Source organism: Amblyomma americanum, chromosome 1 (genome assembly GCF_052857255.1).
Source record: "Amblyomma americanum isolate KBUSLIRL-KWMA chromosome 1, ASM5285725v1, whole genome shotgun sequence".
Lineage (NCBI taxonomy): Eukaryota > Metazoa > Arthropoda > Arachnida > Ixodida > Ixodidae > Amblyomma > Amblyomma americanum.
The window spans coordinates 514003142-514016516 of record NC_135497.1 but is presented as its reverse complement, the minus strand read 5'-3'; the positions used below and the strand labels follow the sequence as shown (position 1 = coordinate 514016516).

The 13375-nt window shown below is 47.0% G+C and overlaps 1 protein-coding gene across 4 annotated transcripts in view; it reads left to right on the top strand.

The window, feature by feature from the left end:
* Positions 1 to 13375, top strand: part of LOC144116192 (protein zer-1 homolog) — a 145494-nt gene that overhangs the window by 359 nt on the left and 131760 nt on the right. The window lies entirely within an intron of this gene.

The following is a 13375-nucleotide window of genomic DNA, read 5'->3' as shown; positions in this document are numbered from 1 at the left end:
CTTGATTTTGAGAGGCCAGAGCTCGTATCTTGGCTCCAAGACGCGCGCTCGGGCCATCGGAACCGCCGGAGTCTCGCATTGCATCGCGCGTACGCGGCTCTCGTTTCAGCCTCCTGTGGATGCTTCGGACGCGCCGTCGCTGGGCGGTTCTCACAATCCGCGAACGGGCATGCCTCTAATCGCCGCGCATTGGCGTCCGGCTATTTGCTCCCCGAATAGCGCACCGCAATTAGGAATTCGTTCATTTCCAACTTCCGTTCTTTCACGTAGCCGCAGGAAAATTAGGTTCCGACCGGATTTGCTTGACTGTCACCACGTGAGTGTGTATTTCCAACTGGAACCATTATGCCAAGTATACTTTATCACCTTTGGTTACTGCTTTTCGTTCGAGAGGCTTTATCACACCAGACGCTAAGAACAAGCCCCCAGAGCGACGAATTCTGTATGAACGTTTGTGCAATTTGTTTGCAAATATGCCAAATGACAGCATGTCATTCAAGCTGTGCTGCCTGGGGATCTTCCCCAGGCATGATTTGGGCAGCCAGCCCTCGGCGACTATTCCATGTTTACAGCTGCTCACTAGGGCTCACTTTTCTTCACACTAACCACTCTGTCTGTTGCTGTTTTGTGCTTTAGGGCCTATTTTGCATAATGGTGCAATTGGCCTCAGCACTTCCCAGGTTCCTGCGGTAAAAAATATTGCTGTTGTTTGTGGATGAGTTCAGCTGTCATAATTCTGCCAGTCCAATGGATCAGTGTCGCCATCTGCTGAGAAGACAGCATGAGGAACCCTGCCGCTAATCTCCGTGGTTGTGTTCATCTCCAGCAGGTGTCATTAATGCTGGTACAGGCAACAGCAGGGAAAAGGAAGGTATCACGAACATTAAAAATGAAGTCTAATAGTGAGACTGCTAACTGGAGACAAAAATGGGAACAAAAGAATCATTGCATAAATGCAGAGCTGCATAGACCGAGATTTGCAGTGCCCTTCTGTTTGAGGCTAGATTTGGTTGGCTTAGAATTGGGCAATACAGAGGCAAGCATGAACAGGGAGATATCTGTGTAGCATGTGCGAGCAGCCTTCTGGTAGTCTGTAACATTAAATATGCTCTGGTAGATTGTAAAGCTGTGCATACAGATTGTACATACAGATATCAAAGAGGGCATGGTGAGCCTTCCAGTAGCTTTGGGTTTTAGGGATAGTGAAAGAGAGATTAACGCATCAGCAGTAGACACGAGCAAGAGAAGGCTGAGTACTGGTGGTAAAAAGGAATAGGATTGAAAGTAAAAAAAAACAACTGAAAAGTACAAAATAATCTACTTTAATTCACTAGGCAAGGTGGCACTTGCCACTGTCCTGATTCAAAGGGGATGCCAGTTGTATTTATCCATCTGTCTACACGCTGTCTACACAACTGAGTACGGAATGATATGCCATATAGCAAATGCAGTAAATAATACCTTGTGAAGGAGTGAGCGAGGTAGCATGTCGTCTGCCATCTTTATGCAGACGTAGTTTGCCACTGGTACCCGAAAGACATGGGTTCGATCCGGCCACAGCGGTCGCATTTCGATGGAGGCGAAATGCTAGAGGCCCATGTACTGTGCAATGTCAGTGCATGTTTAAGAACCCCAGGTCGTCGAAATTACCCGGAGCCCTTCACTACGGTGTCCCTCATACCCTGAGTCGCTTTGGGACATTGAACCCCATAAACCAAATCGTAAACCATTTTGCCACCAGAAATGTAATGTTCACCTTCGAAATAGAAATTATTTCTACGATCCTTAGGGTGTTTACTTGATAATTCACAGCATTTTGATGTTGCTATTTTCATGAGTTATAACACTTAGTATGAAATGTTTTACATCCCTGCAAAACCTCAACCGCCAATAATTTGTGCTGAAGAACTAAAAAATTGTTTTCTTCTATTTAGGTGGAAAAATATTTAATTTCAATGAAAACAAAGGATGGCATGTCAAGGGGTTAATGATAATAGGACTTGCAAAGACTTATCCAGTCAACAAGGGCGAATAGCAAATGTAGATAAGTACAGATACCTTCAGAGTGTTGATACATAAAGGCAGGAATTATTTAAGCACTCGTGAAGAGCTCCTTAAGGCAAAAGGAATACAGTAATAATGAAACAAGGGCTTTGTGGTGCTCTAATAAATATGTAGTAGTGTTCCATGGGCTTACTTTCACTAATGCAGTACTGTGTGTGAGAGCAGACGAGGGTTAGAAACAAACCAGAGGGCAGCGGGCCGTCTAGCGCTGAGAGCCCATGGGAAAACTGCGAATGAGGCTGTAGAGGGATACGTAGGCTGTGCAGGTTTTGAAGTCAAAGAAGCACAGAGTAAAATATGCTTTAGGAAAGGCTTAGGTGTATGGAGGAATGAAGGTGGGCAAGTAGAGTATTTAAATACACATACCTGAAAAATGTGGACACACAGTGGAGGGAAAGGGAGTTCATGGCAAAGTATATGCCACTCGGAAATCAAGAGTGAAAGTGCTAAGAATATCAAAAGTTGAATGGGCGGACAGAATGAAACCAGTGAAGTCAGTAGCAATGTACTGAGCTGGCAATGAAGAAATAAAAAAAGTTCTACAATAATAGTGCGTTGTGCTTTGAAGCCCAAGCAGGTTGCTTAGTAATAAAATGTTATAAATGGCAGGATGACATGTGTTCAGTTTGTTGAAGGATGAGAAATGGTTTGGTGCATATTAATGGAATTTGAAGGTATGTGATTGATCCTCAATGGTGGGAAAACCCAGCTTCCAGAAGGCTTGGGGTTTGAAACAAACAGCAAATGAAATTTGACAGCAGTGGAAATAAGCAAAAGAACACTAAGTGTTGGTGAGAAATAAGTCAAGAGACAGATGAGATATCCAGGGCCTTGATTTAACTTAACTCCGAATAATGGATAGGCAAAGCAAAACATAGCTGTATCAGGCAGGGGGGAGCTCGCTACCGCCCTGATAAAAAAAGGGAAGCCTATATCCATCCATACATTAGCTGGCTTAAAGGGTAAATTGTTTGTTGGGGAAAGGAAATGGCGCAGTATCTGTCTCACATCTCGGTGGACACCTGAACAGCGCCGTAAGGGAAGGGATAAAGGATGAACTGAGAGAAGAAAGGAAGAAAGAGGTGCCGTAGTGGTGGGCTCTGGAATAATTTCGACCACCTGGGGATCTTTCACCTGCACTGACATAGCACAGCACACGGGCGCCTTTGCGTTTCGCCTCCATTGAAACGCGGCCACCGCGGCCGGGTTCGAACCCTGGAGAAATTGAAGGTGGCCTGTATTAATAGACTACAGCATTCTAACAACAGAGACCATGACCTCATTGAAAACAGTGCTCTTATAAGCCCAGAAAAGAAAAAAAAATGGCTGCGGCTTAGCTCAGCTAACCCTGATTATGCAAGCTCAAGCAACCACATGGTTCTTTGTGCGTTCCGCACTGGTTCCGCACTGCGAGAACTCACATCCAGTGGCTTGCCAGTTTTTGCCACGGCTGCTTCCAAGGTTTGTCGCTGTCTTCTTTCGGCATCTTTCAGTCGCCGTTGAGCCAGACGAAGCTCCCGCTCTATGTCGGTTTCGGCTGCCTGTTTAGCGCGTTTACGCTGCCTATCGATTGCTAAATCCCTCGCACGGTTTGCAATGTTGACCGGATGATTAGACTCTGCTCGGCCCAACGTCTGGAGTACCTGAGAGGCATGAGAGACTGCCCTCCTCAACTGCTCCACACTGGAGTCCTAAAAGGCACAAGTAAAGCAGGCGCGAGACGGGGCCTCGTCGTGCGGTGTCCCGAACTAAGGATACCGACCATGTAGCGGGGTCTTCTGACTTCCAAACTCTTTCTGAACATTAAAAATGTTTTTCACCACCACTACCTCGAGTATGTCGACTCCGGCTGACTTGCTTCGTCCATAGCGAGGCAATGGTTAGGCAGCATGCAGGCAGCTGCTGCGAGTCACGTGGTTGCTTACGCAGCTCCGCTCCTCCTGTTCAAGGTCATTCATGCAGGCACAGTGAAATCGGCGCTGCTAGGCTAGTAAAGCTTTCGCTTTAAAACAAAATACAGGTGCTGCCATCATCGGCTGATTTTGCCGGTAAACTGTGTACAACTATGTAACTATGTACAATTTTCTTCGCGGATCCCAGAGGCTATGCTACATTGGCATGCACTTAAAAGTGGCGGCAACCAGTCCTCGGGTGAACGTCGAGAGTTTGAATCGAGTGGCAGCAAAACTTTAAGGTTCAATTTTCTCAGTCATAAAGGAGTCTTCAGCTGCCACGCAAATGTTAACATATGCAGGAGGAGCCAGGTAATCACTTTTTAGTGACAACAATAATTCAGTAAAGTTGTCCGAATGCCCCTTTAAATAGAACCAGAAATGCAGTTGCTGTTCAAGACGAGCACTAGCAAGCAAACAGTATATGTAGAAGGTTTTTTTTAAAGCTGTTGACCCAGATGCACAGGTCCATGTGTGAAGCTGTACTCGGTTCCTTTCGCCTTATAGCGTTCAGCACAGGGTGTCAAACCGGAATTTTTTCAGGTTCAGTTTAGGTTTGGCTTATGGTTTATGGGGGTTTAACTTCTGAAAGCGACTCGGCTATGAGGGACGCCGTAGTGAAGGGTTCCGGAAGTTTCGACCACCTGGGGTTCTTTAACGTGCACTGACATCGCACAGTACACGGGCCCTTAGAATTTCGCCTCCATCGAAATTTGATTGCCACGGCCAGGATCGAACCCGCGTCTTTCAGGTCAGTAGCCGAGTGCCATAACTACTGAGCCACCGCGGCGGGTTAGTTTAGGTTTGGGTTCACGCCTTTCGGGTTTGATTCCGGGTTCAGAGAACGACATTTCGTTCTGGTTTGAACCTGTTTGGACTGGATCAAACCATTTCAAAAGGGGTTAAACACTGTTTCACTGTGCAAGGAAGAAAGTACTTGCGCTTTAGAATTTTTGTGACTTTTCTTGGGTGCTATCGAAGGGAGCCTGTGCATCGACTGAGTGTTTTGCTACCTTGATGGAGTCTGGTGAATCTGTTGTTCAGTTTGTATCCACCAGCTTGTTTTAGATTTTTTTTTCAAAAACACGAACCTCCCCTTCCTGGCAGCTATGCTTAATAGGAGACTTTTCTGTCTTTTCTGGACATGGTTGTGAGAGAATTTTGTGCCAATACATTCGGTTTCCTCATGCTTCGCTTTTCCTTAGAACACTTGTGCGGCCTCTCGGGAAGGCAGACGACAGTTCTGATCGGCCATTACTTCCTCTACCGTTATATCTCCAGCCTTACCTAGCCTTTCTTGACACCAGTATATTGAAGTGAGTTTAGTGGATATCGATTCATTTGGCCACAAAAACATTTTTTACATTTCAAACGGGGACTTCACGCCTTAGGACGTGCCTTCGCTCCAAGGGTACGTTCGAGCTGTGGTCAGTGAATTGCTACCTGTGCGAGCAACTAGAAACTGTTGAGCAATGAAATTATTTGTCATGATGCTGTGTTCTTTTGGGACATACTTCAGCAGACTCTTAAAAAAAAAACGGATTGAGATCATTCCTTATACTACAAGGTTTCTGCAAAGACTCCCTACTTCCTTGTGAACTTTTCATGCTAATAGGACTGTTTAGTGTGTGGAAAAGCCGCATGATAAACACACAGAACCATTGCGTTCGAGGTGACTGTTCAGAGAACAGTGCATTTTAGCGCAGGAAATGTATGCTGCTCAAGTTCAACCTTGTGCATAAAAAAAAATTACATGCTCATTTTACTACGCTATGCATACAAGTAACATTACATGATCTATATGGACTTTTACAACTGCTAGAAACATATCTGGCAGTCGCAAAAATTAACCCTTCAAGTGCCAAGGATGAGTGTCAGTCGTACACCGAGAGTTGCCAGATTTTGGCGGGAGCAAGTGGGACTTGTGTGCTCACTCCAGATCCTGCCTTGTGTGAAAGAGCTATGCCACGCTCGTCCTTTCACTTCTGTCTGTGCACTTCTCTTTGCAGCCACAATGGGTCCCAAGCAGCACCACTCCCTGTGTTTTGGTGTGCTGTGGCGCTTCTCTGGTTCTAGCAGTTTCAATCATGGCTTCCTTCTCTGGTGTTGATAGGTGTCGCAAGTACAGTTTGCTAGTTTGTTTGTGATGAGTGTTTCAGCTCGGATGATGATTTAAACCTTGACGGTAGCACTGGCAGTGACTTCTCATCGATGGACCTTGACAGTTTCGGTGACCCAGAGGCAGAGGACGGTGAAGGAATAGACTCCACTTGACAGTGGACTGTAGCGGCGCTGGCATCGCCAGTGGCACCGATAAAGATGAAGCTGGGAGCTCGACCTCGCTCGTGCTGAAAAGAACAGAACGCATTCGGCAGCCAATCGGCCAGTAATATCGACACCTCGCTCCGCCAGCCCACCAGCCGCGACTACCGGGGCCTCCTATAAATGTGGATCACCTGGCTTTCGGTAGCTTTTTCTCGCCACCATGTACACGCCCACTGTCGCATCCGGTGAGGTCCTCCAGCCGTATTAGCGCTCCATCCTTCCTCGGCTGCCCGAGCTGCCCGTGTTTTATGCCAGGAGCCCCGTTTTGCGGCTGGCGCTGCTGGACTTGCACTTTCATGTCAGCCATGTGTCCAGCCAGCTGCTGCGCTATCAGCACGCCAGCCGCGAGCTCCCACCCAGTTTCCTGGCAAAGCTGCGGTTGCCGCCTCCTGGCCCAGACATTTACGCTGATTTCAAAAAAGGCCTGGTGTCGTATTTTGGCTTGAAGCTCCCGCCGACTCTCTGCGCTGCCGTTCCTGGCTCAGAAGCTGCGCCATCACTCAACTCACGACCACTGGCCGAATCCCCTCTCATAGCTGCTTCGGCTTTCCCTCTGCCAGCTACTGCACCGGAGCCGCTCTCCACCCCGGCCTCTCCCAAGTCTGCTCCACTGGCCCCTGTGGACGATCATCCACCTGCGAGCTCCCGTCCAAGGGCACCTCCTGCCCAGCCCTGCTTGCCAACTGTGGCGCCTGCCCTTGAACCACCACCCGAAGTGCTGTCTCTCGACCCGCGCCCGAACTCGCTTCTAGTCACATGTTCGCTTGCTACCTCTAGCCCAACCACAATGAGCCCAACTGTTCTTGTCGCAGGGCGCGCATGCAAGCCACACAAGAGCTTCGTCGCACATCACGCGCCACCCGAACTGTCTGGCACGGACCCCTGCCCACCTGATGCCTTCACAAGTGACTGTGTCTCCGCGACAGACAAGACAGCCATCGAAGGAGGTGCCATGCTTGAGACGCATTACAGCGTGCTCCATCCAACACCGCCAATGGACTCGGCGCGACTGCTTTGTTCCCATTCCGACCGCTACAACCCGGACTTGTGCCCTCTGTTCCCAGCAAGTGGTCCCAACGCCACAGTGGGTTCACTTTTGCAGACGGCCGGTACACTCTGTCACCCTCGTCGACTACTTCCTAACAAGGCAGCCGTTTCTGTTCATCCAAGCTCATTTTGCCTATTTTGTTTTAGCTTCATATCAGTAGTTTTTTAGCACGATAGTGTTAAGGCTGCCATCCGGCAGAAAACGCAGCGGCGCCATCAATGTGTCGTATTGTGAGCGAAAAATCCCCGGAGAACCAACCTACATGGACACCTAGTTTCACGTGGCCTTGTGGCTTCATCGCAACCTGCCCACCCGATTGTGAGCAAACTGTTCACTTTAGCAGGTGGCAGTTGAATGAATGATTGGTCATGAGAGGTTGCTCGGGAAGGGCAACCTGGGTAGCACAAGCCCCACCGGTGGCAGCACCTGCCATCGCAGGGCAGTGGCACATTGCTTAACTGCTGCATCACTGCACCCTGCAGGAGTGTGGTTCATGCCCAAAGGCTTCACGCCCAATCCATCTTGTGGGGTAGCAAGTGCACAATCACTAGGCTTCAAGTTAGTCAGTACTGTATTTTTATATGACGAATGGTGGCTGGATACAGAAAAACCACATGCTGCTGTCCAAGCTGAATGTAAATGAGCTGTTTAACTTTTCAATTTGCTCATTGTCTGTTTCTAGCAATTCTGAATGATATGTTTTGGATAACTATATTGGAAGTGGCATTCTTATACCTTCTATCAGCGGCATATTAAAGCGATTACTTTAAGGGCCCCGTTATGCTGATCAGTAATTTTTCCTACTAAACTGCAGTGCTGGACACTAAGTCAAGCCAGCTGGTTGCTGTTCTAACAAAATGCCAGGCTTCGTGAGGTATTTCGGAGTAACTTGACTAGAGGAGCTAAATGACTGATTTACTGCTTCCATCTTTGACACCACAAACAGTTATTCCCTGGTCTTGAGGATTCACATGACTGAAATTTTATATAAAGACCAGGATGGGCACATGACTACAAGGAAATAAAGAAAACGGCAAAATGGTGTGTGGCATTTTTTTGTACGTACATGACACAAGAACTTTATGAATCTCAAAACAGCCTGGTGTAAAGCTCAGTATGTCCTAAGGAAGGCTGGAAAAGTGTCTTGGAAAAAGTATATACCCTCCCTGAACAGTGCAAGAACATCCAAGAGAATGTGGGAGCAGGTCTGCAAATTTAAGGCCGACTACTTGTCCTGCACATTTCCATTGTTGTCCATGGCTAGTACTTCTAAAAACTTCTGAACTGCATTAAAACCTTGTTTTAGTGTAGAAGTGCAGCCAAGAAACTAAAACTGCCAACCCATGGAGTCATGAACAGAACATACAATAGCCCATTAGCACTGCAAGAAATAGAGAGCCCTTTGCTGGTAGAGATGGTATTGGCTTGAATGATATGCAGTATGTAATGCTTGGACATCTTTGCGAATCCGCTGTAGTTTCATTTCTAACTTTTGCATCAAGATATGAAAAGCAGCTAAATTACAGGAGGCATAAAAAAAGACCGTTAGTGAGCCCTTCCTAAAACTCTAAAAGCTGTCGGCTTACAGTGGTTATACACCTGTAGCTCTTACATGTTGCTTTTAGAAATTACTTGGAAGAGTAATTTTAGTTGTAATTTCCAATTTACATTGTTCTCCCCAAATTTCTTGACCTTTTGGAATACCTACACAAATGTGGATTAAAAAAATTTTTGGGATGATCAGACATCTGGTGCGACAATTATCTGAAAGCAGTTGGATTTGCCCTATATGATTGCTTTGACTCTGATGAATGTGTCTTATCTAAACTGGGGTTTCACACACGCAACAGAATTTTTCTGAGGATGGTGGTGGGTGAGCGGGCAGGCAGCCCCCTAGCTGGGTGGTGGGGAGGTAGCTGGTGGGTGGTACTTCTGGAGGGCAGCTAGCTTTCCCGCTGTTTCTTTGAATTCGATTTTAATGTGATAGCGTTAAGGCTCTCACTCTGCAGAAAATCTGGCATTGGCATTGTGAGTGAAAAATCCCCGAAGAAGCAACCTAGTTGGGCCACCTAGGTGACATGACCTTGTGGCATCATCATTTCCTGACCACTGGATTGTGATCAAATTGACCACCGTGGCACATGGCAGTTAATGACTGGTCGTGAGAGGTTGCTCGGGAAGAGCAATTTGGGTCACACAAGCCCCACCGGTGGCAGAACCTGCCATCATAGGGCGCATTGCTGAACCGCTGCACCGCTGCGCCAGGAGGAGTATTAGGACTTCCAGGGATCTGTGAATGTAAAGTCGAGAAGGACCAATTCTACATATGTGGGCATTAACCCTTTAGCTATCACATCATACTGGTGGTGTGGTGGAGCTTAAGTCGCTTTTTCGTTCTGCTACTTGTTGGGCTTCTAGTGGGGGAGGTAGGTGGTGGGGAGGGTTATAAAGTGGGGTGAATTGAGGGTGGATAGTAAGTACTAAAAAAACCGTTACTGATGAGGATGGACAGAACTAGACAGACATGGTTCTGCATTCTGTGTTTGTCCTTGTCCCTAGCGCTGGTTTAGTACTAAGGACCTACTAGTCAACATCTCTGTCCCGTTTTCCAATTGTCTGGAATGGTACCATAAAGCTGTGCGTCATTGATAGTGTTGAGGAGCTGAGTGAGCACAGCCACACTGAAACATTGTGGACTGTGCATGGGATGGCATCTGGGCCAGACATAATTCCTGCTAACAACTCTGGCATGGTGATAGGCCTAGTGATGCTTTCAGCATCACCTGCCGAAGCTCGCTGTTGAGTAGAAAGAAAAATAATAAAGGTACCAGGAAAGTTTTATTTAAATAGTTTTATACTTTTCAATATTGTCGAATTACTTTCTTGAGTTTATAATTAAATACTGAAATCAATTTTACTTTTACTAGAACATATGAATTGTATCCGTGTTGTAAATGGGCTTCACTGCACATATGCATCGAAGGAGTCATCATTGGGCAAGTTTTTTTGCTTTTTTAAGGAGGTTGTTCATGCATATAACTAACTTGAATCTTCCATGTGTATGGTTAAATGGGCGTGAAACCTCATCCAAGGTAAATGTTGACTAATAGTCCAGAATGTGACTGGTTAAGTTATGTGCTTTTGCACGACGCCCATGCATCAGGGTGTAAAATGGGCACAGAAACACTCTTTTGCTTCTGTGTCACAAAATGGGTGTAACTAGCTATTGGGTTGGGAATGAGGGAACATGAAAAAATGCAGATATTTAATGGGACCAGTATTTGCACATTCTGTACCATTCCTTTGCAACGGAAGCCTCCAACCCAAACCGTCGGAAACTGATATCGGGCGTCTGGTAGAGAGAATAGCTAGCGTCTAATGGTTGCCCTCTCTCGCTGGACTGTAGCGCGTGCAGTTCCCGCATTGGCTGCACGACGTTTTCGCAATTTTAAGCTTATTCGAGAAGGCTATGCAAACATCTGGGCAGCACTGCGCTGTCTACGGTTGTTCAAACAACCAGGAGAAGCGCAACGCAGCAAGAAAACAGCAGTGCAGCACGCACAGTGTTCTACAAGAGGACTGCGGCTGCAACATGTACCTGTTGCATCGGTTTCCAGCCAACCCTGGATTGAGGCATGGACCAGCGTTGTCAATCATAAGGAATACCCCCTATGGAATAGTCGTCCTCAGGAAGGGGAAATGAAAATGAAAATTTGTTTTTGGGGAAAGGAAATGTCGCAGTATCTGTCTCACACATGGGCCTACACCTGAACCATGCCTTAAGGGAAGGGATAAAGGAGGGAGTGAAAGAAGAAAGGGAGGAAGAGGTGCTGTAGTGGAGGGCTCGGGAATAATTTGGACCACCTAGGGATCTTTAACATGCACTGACATTGCACAGGGGTGCCTTAGTGTTTGGCCTCTACGGACTTCTGAGAATCCAGAGCCCTCCACCTTGGATAGGCGAGAAAGGAAAAATTTAAAATTGATTTTTTGAAGAAAGGAAATGGCACTGTAACTGTCTCAGGTATCTCGGTGGACACCCCAACTGCCAGTAAGGGTGTCCACCAACTGCCAGTAAGGAAGGGATAAAGGAGGAAGTGAGGGAAGAAAGCCGTGCCGTAGTGGAGGGCTCTGGAATAATTTCGACCACCTGCTGATCCTTAACACATTGCGCAGCACAGGGACACATACAGCCTGTATGCACTTCACCTCCATGGAAATGGGGCCGTCGCTGATCAGCAGGGGACCGCCCTAACCACTGAGCCACCATGGTGGCTCAATGGTTAGATGCGCTTTTCATGTTCTCATCCTCGGCCCCTTTCTTAGACGCGCTACAACCTACAACACATATTAAAGGGAAGCTGAAGCACTTTGCGAAAAAATTGAGTTCCATGCGGCATTTTATAGTTCTTAGTCCGCTGAAAAAGAATATCGCATTTGGAAAGGGCGGAAATAAATGCAAAATGCTGTTTTTTTGGAAGAAAACGGGCACTAGCGTCTCAGGGCGCCGAGCGAACGCCGCTTATGGCTGGGATCGTTGTGACGTCATCTACTGGGATCTCCGGCCAGCACCGACTGTGTTGCTGCGTAGCGCGTTGCTTCAGCTGGCTTGAGAACTGCGTTTTGCAAATTATGGATTCGTCGTTCACCAAAGCGCGGGCCGAAAAGCAGCAAGCAAAGCAGGACGGCCGGCAGACTACCCGTGAATGGCGTCACTTCCGCCAGTTTCGTCCCCCCATTCAGCGCTTCCGGAAGCGAAGAGGGCGTGTCGGCGGCGGGTTTTTAACAAGCGATTGCGGCTTATTTTGCAAGCAAAATCGAGAAAAAAATTTACACATGATTTTCAAAGTTCCTTCTTCCCAACAACAGCGTTTCATGCAATTTGAAAACCGTTTCAGCTTCCCTTTAAAGTAGTTTCCTCAGGCGTCACACATAGTCGGTGAATCAGGATCCCAGTCGCACTGTGCGAGCATGATCATAGATTCCAGTAGCTCCCCGCGATGTATGTCGTGCATTGACACAAAGCTTTGAAAGCCAGTCATTACTGATTCAAAAAAATAACTGCGCGAACGAGACACGGATGGTGAAGAGGCAAAGACAAACACGAACGCAGTCACCGTCCATGTCTCGTTCACGCGCAGTTCTTTCTTTGAACGAGTAACAACTGGCTTTCAAAGCATCTGGAGCTACTATCTGTTATATGAACGAACTAGCCCGACAAGTTCTTCTCAGTACTGCCTGGCAGGAATTTACACCGCCACGACCCTCGATGCAAAGTACCACTGCACCGAACGGTGTTGATTGCGTGCTTAGCAGTCGTTGCATGACTTAAACAATGGCTTACCTCTGATATCGGTTAGGGCGCTCGGCTACTGATCCGGAGTACCCGGGTTCAAACCAAACCGCGGCGGCTGTGTTTCGATGGAGGCGAAACGCTAAGGCGCCCATGTGCTATGCGACGTCAGACATCAATGCATGTTAAAGATAAGTAACACCGAAAGTTGGGCCAGTTAGTTGAAGTTCATATTTGAAAACAGCGCAAACAACAGACTTTCCCCAGTGCTGGTCAAGCCCTCCACTATGACACCCCTTTCTTCTCTCACTCCCTCCTTAATCCCTTCCCTTAGGCACCACAGTTCAGGTGTCCAACAAGATGTGAGACAGATACTGTGCCATTTCCTTTCCCCAAAAACCAATTATTATTATTATTATTAACATCCTCACAGCATCCTCACAAAGAATTTGCTAAGGAGGAAAAAGTAGTGTTATACAAACTACAAACTAATACATACCCACACATCAGCCTTCTGCAAAAGATACATTCCACGTTATATTCAGATAAATGTATATTTTGTGAGGAATACTTGAATATATTTCATATGGTGTGGGCATGCCAAAAAAATCAGGAGCTAGTGATCATCAGAAACCCACAATCGAGCAATGGGAAGGGATGCTTGACCACCTCACGCCTGGAGGACCAGAAGGC